The sequence below is a fragment of the Lepidothrix coronata genome, unplaced genomic scaffold, assembly GCF_001604755.1.
Source record: "Lepidothrix coronata isolate B3197 unplaced genomic scaffold, Lepidothrix_coronata-1.0 Scaffold0, whole genome shotgun sequence".
NCBI classification, from domain to species: Eukaryota; Metazoa; Chordata; class Aves; order Passeriformes; family Pipridae; genus Lepidothrix; species Lepidothrix coronata.
This window is the reverse complement of record NW_016690180.1, coordinates 14,581,781-14,588,556: the sequence shown is the minus strand read 5'-3', so window position 1 is coordinate 14,588,556 and position 6,776 is coordinate 14,581,781.

Genomic DNA, 6,776 nt, shown 5'->3' with positions numbered 1-6,776 from the left:
CTGAAGTGTTTATAAATATTTTTAGTGACTTGGAAAGTTCTACATTTTGCAATTTCCAGGAAATATTAGAAGAATAGCTAATAGCAAAGAAGATTCTTCACTAGAACTGAATGAAACAAAGTTCTAAGTAGAGGGGTATGTTATAATATGGGCAAATGTGAAGTCTTATGTCTGTTTTTCACTTAATTTTGCTGCTCTCTGGAACAGATGAAAATGTAATTAAAAATCTATCAGGAGAAAAGAGTGTGGAAAATCTAAACATTATGTCCCTTAATGTCTTACTAGAATTTCTTTTATACATATTATAGCTTCTCATTTGCTCAATTCTAGTCTGGAATTTGCTAGTCATATCTTTGCCTTGAAAACAATGAACACTAGCTAATGCTGATTTTCAGACAGTTCTGATGTCTTAAAATATAGTAATTTCTCTAGAAATTCTTTTAAAAAAAGGAAACTCTGACAAATGTGTGTCAGCTGGCAGTGCATAAGAATAAAAATAGAATCTTGCATCAGCCTAAAAAATCTCTCTAATCAGAAATGTTTGCATTGAGGAATATTAGAGATTCAATTAAATACTTAATTTAGGAACTAGAATCAGCAATACCAGTTAACCTATACACTTTAGTGTATTTAATTTAGGAGTAGAAAATATGAAACTGAAACTTTAAACATCAGTGCAAATTCAAGTGGTTATTTTTTTTTCCCCTGAAAATTAGTTACTAGTACTAGTTACAGATATTTAAGAAACTTTCTGGAGGAAAAGAAGTCTTACTTCCTAAATACATTGCAATAACCTGATATTAAATGATAGAACAACTTATTCCATTAAACCTTGCTCTCATTAACTAGTATGATTTCGGCATAAAAAGAAAAAAAAACCAGAATTTGATATGAAGTGAACAGGCAAACCCAAATAATACCAATATTTTTCTCACATTGGCTAGTAAATTCTTCATTTAATCAGTGCCACCTAAGTGCTGAAGCCAGCAGTAGGAGAAATTTGTCACTCACAGAAGAAAGGACTAAGAAGTCCAGATCACTTGTAATCTCCTAAACTACCTGAAAATTTTGCATAAAGTAGCAAAGATATTAGTATAGGCTGAGGTTAGTCTGAGAAATAGGGCTACCAAAGTTTATTAAGTAATAAAGGAGAACACTGCCATGGGCTGAATTACATGCATCTTCAGAATGAGTATTATTTAGTTTTCCATCACATACATTACCCAAATCAAGAGTAAACACTGATTTGATTTCACTAAAATTATACTTAATTTTACAATCTTTAAAATTATACTTAAAATTACTTTATACTTAAAATTACAATCTAAATGGCCTCAACTATTTTTCCTTTTTTCTTTTTTATCCGTATAACTGAAGTCTTTTGCAACTGGTTTTGACATACCTTGCAAGGACTAAATCAACTTACCATTTGATGGTACTTATATATCTGCACTTATCAAGTTGTCAGATACAGTTTTCCTTGTGTTCCAGTTTCTATATGTTTAGTTCTGTTTCCAATTTTTTTCCACCAGGTTTGGAATACATGCTAGTACTCTGATCTAAAGAAACTTGAAAATCGTCCTGAATAACTATTTTGTTCCCTTAGTTCCTTAAAATTTGCCCTTTTGAAATACAAATCTAATTGTTTCCTTCTAATAGGATTGCCCACGTCAATGACTATTTTCTAAATCTCTTTTCTTGCCAAATACACATAAAAAATGTACATCAATCTTAGCAGCAATATTGCATTTATTAAATACAGAAATATTTAACCCATATTATTGTTAATAGTATTTAGTTTCTACTCCAAAATAGCACACTGATCAATAATGTTTATTTCTAGTTTTTCATGCAAATCTATCTCAGAAAAGCTGCTAAGGGCTAACAGTGATACCCCCCAAAAACCCATTCTGATTTCCTGACCGTATTGTTTCTGGGTCAGAAGGAGTTCATTTTCCCACAGCAGCCCTCACAGTGCTAAGCTGTGCATTGGTACCTAGAAAGGTGTTGATAACACATCAGTATTTTGGCTACTGCTGAGCAGTGCATCAGCACTGTCTCTCCAACCACCCTCCATTCCAAAGGTCAGCGGGCTGGGGGCAGGCAAGAGGCTGGGCAGGGACGTAGCCAGGACAGTTGACTCAAACTGATCAAGGGGTATATTCCATACACTGTGGTCAGCAATAAAAGCTAAGATAAAAAACAACACAGGAAAACATTCATTATTAAGCATTTCTCTCTGGAGCAACTGCTATGTCTGCTGAGGCTTTCTTCCCAAGGAAGTGGCTGAACATCAACTGCTGATGGGTAGTAAAAAATAAATCTTTTTGGTTTTTCATTTGCTTCCATATGTGGCATTTGCTTTTTAATTAATAAGCTGCCTTTATCTCCACACATTAGATGGTTTTTTTTATTATTTTCTTTATTTTCTTCCTCCACATCCTACAGAAAAGGGGAGTGATAGAGGAGTTTGATGGGCACCTGGTGGCCAGCCAAAGTCAACCCATCACACTGAGTCAGACCAATTCTGATTCAAATGTGTTCTATCTATATTATATGTTCATATTTCATTACAGATTATAAAACATCATTGTGCTAACTTATCTTTTATTTCTAGACACAAAATATTCCTTAACTTTTTTTCAATCATGATGTATTGTTAAATATGATGTTCATACTTCTGTTGGCCCTGCAATGATTAATTACTTACATTTCCTCCTTTCTTTTTTTCCTGTACCAAATACTTGCAATTTAATAAACGCTTTTATGAGTTGTTCTTCTCCCAGTAGTCTGTCTCCTAGCTCTTGACTGGGCATAGTTTTTTAGCTGCAATTCTCTTACTCCAGCTGGCATTAGTATTAGCATTTTTTCTATTTTATCCTTATTCATTTTCTTTTCTTTAAGTAAAAGCAAATCCATTTTGCAGATAGTGTTTTATTTTTGCAGATACTTTTTATTTAAATTAGTTATATAAGATAAATTAATTATTCACTAGTTTGGGGAGTCCCAGGGTCATTTCCGGTTTTGTTCAGTGACTATTAATATAAAATGCCTGAATAGTCTTGACAGCAAGACTGACTCCAGCTTATTTCAGAACTGCAGGTAAGTAGATGCTGAAAAGCTCAGTGATATTTAAAAGTTGGAATAAGAAACTTGAATAGAGAATTTGTTACTGTTTTACACCAGACAGTGGAATTAAGGAACTATACCCTGTACAAAATATCACGAAGCATCTAAATCCTTTAAAAGTGTGTCGCTTTTTAATCTCAATATAACTGTTATTATCCTAATCTTCTATGAGATTTTTCGCTTTATGCTGCCCAAGGTTATTCACTCACTAGGTCTACCAAATTATAAATTACAGCAATTTGATCTACATTTATCACAGAATCACAGAATGACAGAATGGTTGCAGCTGGAAGGAACTTCAGGAGGTCATCTAGTCCAGCCCGCCAGTAAAGCAGTTTCACCTAGAGCATGTTGAATGAAATTGCATCCGGGCATGTTCAGAATATCTCTAGAGATATTCTCTGGGCAGCCTGTTCCAGTAGTCTGTCACCCTCCACGTAAAGAGTGTTTTCCTCATATTCAGATGGAATTTTCTGTGTTTCAGTTTGTGCCCAAAGCCCCCTATCCTGCCACTGGGCACCAGTTAAAGAGTCTGGCCCTGTCTTCTTGATACCCACCCTTAAGATATTTGCATGTACTGTTAAGATCCCATCTCAGTTGTCTCTTCTTCAGGCTAAAGGAGCCCAGCTCTCAGTCTTTTATCCTAATAGAGGTGTTCCAGTCCTCTAATCATCTTCATAGCTGGACTCTTTCTTGAACTGGGGAATGCTGGACTGGACACAGTACTCCAGATGGGGCTTCATCAGGGCAGAGTAGACAGGGAGGATAACCTTATTCAACCTGCTGGACACACTCTCTATTATAACTATATATTGGCTACATAATAATTATATTCAATATAATAGAAAAAAATATTACATACTAGAATAAGAAATAGCTTGAACCTTAAAAATACATATGTGGTCTATAAATATACTGTCTGAATAATTAGACTCATTACTCATGGAAAAATAAGTATAATAATATAATATCATGATACTGCTGAAATGAAAGAACTGATAATTTATGTGGTCATAAAGAGATGGCAATACACAAGTTAATATTATATACAGAAAATACTACAGTACTTAACCTGTGGTGAATCCATCTCTGAATAATGGGTGATTTATCCATTATTTTTCCATTATTTATCCATTTATCCATTCAGATTTTTGTCCTATTCTAGAGAGCAATTTGTTATCTCCAATTTAGCTACTCAATTTTTCAGCTAGGTATTACTTCTTTGTGCCATCTGATCATTGCAATTATGCTATAACTAAAGAAAAGTGCAAGATGAAAGGAGAGACATTTGTCAAAATTTAGAAATTCATGTTTTATATTAAAGTCTATTTATGGAGAACTAAATGGAGGAAAACTTACATTGAAAAGGAGTTTCTAGTAGGTTAACCCTGGCTGAGCATCATGTACTCACTAAAGATGCTCTCTCACTCCCCTCTGCAACTGGACAGAGGAGATAAAATATAATGAAGGGTTCATGAGTTGAGATAAGGACCAGGAGAGATCACTCACCGATCACCATCATGGGCAAAACAGACTCAAAGTGGGGTTATTAATTAAATTTATTACTAAAAGAATCAGAGTAGGATAAGGAGAAGAAAAATAAATCTTAAAAATACCTTCCCCCCACCCCTCCTCCTTCCATGTTCTCCTTCCTCCCCCCCAGCAGTGCAGGGAGGTGGGGAATAGGGGTTACAGTCAGTTGTTGTTTCTGCTGCTGCTCAGGGGGAGAAGTCCTTCCCCTGCTCCTGTGGGGTCCTTCCCATGGGAAACAGTCCTTCATGAACTTCTCCAGCATGAGTCCATCCCACAAGCAACAGTTTATCACAAAACTGCTGCCACGTGGGTCATTTCTCCATGGGGTGCAGTCCTTCAGGCACAGGCTGCTCCAGCATGGGTCCCCCACAGGGCCACAAGTCCTACCAAGAAACCTGCTCCTGCTCCTCTCTCCACAGCTCTGTAGGTCCGTGCTGGGACCCTGCTCCATCATGGGCCTCCCATGGAGTCACAGTCTCCTTCAGATATCCACCTGCCCTGGTGTGGGTCTCCTCCATGGGCTGCAGGTGGGTCTCTGCACCCCAATGGTCCTACATGGGCTGCAGGGGCACAGCTTTGGCTCCTGGAGCATCTCCTCCCCCTTCTTCTCCACTGACATTGGTGACTACATTGTTGTTCCCATGCTCTCATTCCACTCTTCTCTGGCCACAATTTTCATCTGCACAATAACTTTTTTCCTTCTTAACTATGTTATCACAGAGGCATTACTATCACTACCATTCCTGATTGGCTCAGCCTTGGCCAGCAGTGGGTCCCTCCTGGAGCTGGCTAGCATTGGCTCTGCTGGATGTAGGGGAAGCTTCTGGCAGAAGGAACCCATGTAGCTCCCCTGCTACCAAAACCTGGCCATGGAAAACAAATATAGGGTTTAACACTGAAACCCAGTAAAAGTAGTTCAATTCCTTTAGAATTCCAGAGATAAATTAAGCCTGCTTGTATCCTTACAGGGTCTCCATTCTTTCCACTCTTGCCAATGCAGGGGCAAAAAAAGTTTGAAGAGAAGCCGACATATGTGTGGGCAGCCATGGCACTGTCCCAGATGGGGTGAGCTGTATGTAGGCTGGTGAGACACAGAAAATAGATTTCCCTATTGCTACTACACAAGAGTAGCAATGCACTCATGTGGTCTTTTAATTTTTTTTTTTATTTTTTTAAGGAAATGAACTGACCCAACCTTTCATTTTTTATGGAATAACCAGGCAATTAAATCCTAGAGTGCTTTGTACCTGGAGCTATAATCTCATGGGTCCTATTTGGAGCTATAGGTAGGTGCTTACTTTCGGGAAACAAGTGCTTTCTTTGTCCCTTCACTTTTTAGTTAGCTCAAAAAGAGATACTGTCTACTTAACCATTCATAACTTTGAAGATACTTTGTGGCATCAAAATACTTTCCTCTGTCATATGCCATCACAGTATTTTATCTTGGACACGAGGTACACAGTAATGTCGATTCCTTTTGGGAGAGAGGGGAACCTGGAGGAGGATATGCTGAACATCTCCTTGTTCTGATTTTGTCCTAAGGTACTAGGGGAAAGATAACAGCAGCCAGACTCTCGCTTCTTAGAAATGAGAGCATAGCTACATCTCTTCTTTACCCGGAATTCTCAAGTATGAACACAAAAAACCACTTTTGTCTCTATGGATAATATCACATACTAATTTAAAAATAATTTATATCTTGCAATATGACTAAAGTACTCAAGAATTAACTTTTAAGTTTAAAGGTAGAATAAGTCTTTTAAATATTATTTTGCAGTTGAAGTGCCTCTGTACTTCATGCAGCACTATGTAAGTTGTTAGACACACTTTTAAGGTATCTCTTGGTTAAAAGCTTGCAGTTTTCCTTAAAAAGTGTTGCACATTCAGTTATTCCTGTTCATGAGGCATCTGATTTAAGTTCAGAAATGATATTCATACTTACCTAATATAAAATAAGAAGGTTTACTGGCAGCTGGGGCTGAGGAGTGACCTCAGTGAGAAGAGGCTGGGGCTGCCCCGCACCAGTTGGCTTCAGACCATTCTAATGGACCCAGTATAGGGTATGGCTGAGCCCCTCAGACAAGCTGATGGCACCTCAGTGAAAATGTGTTTAA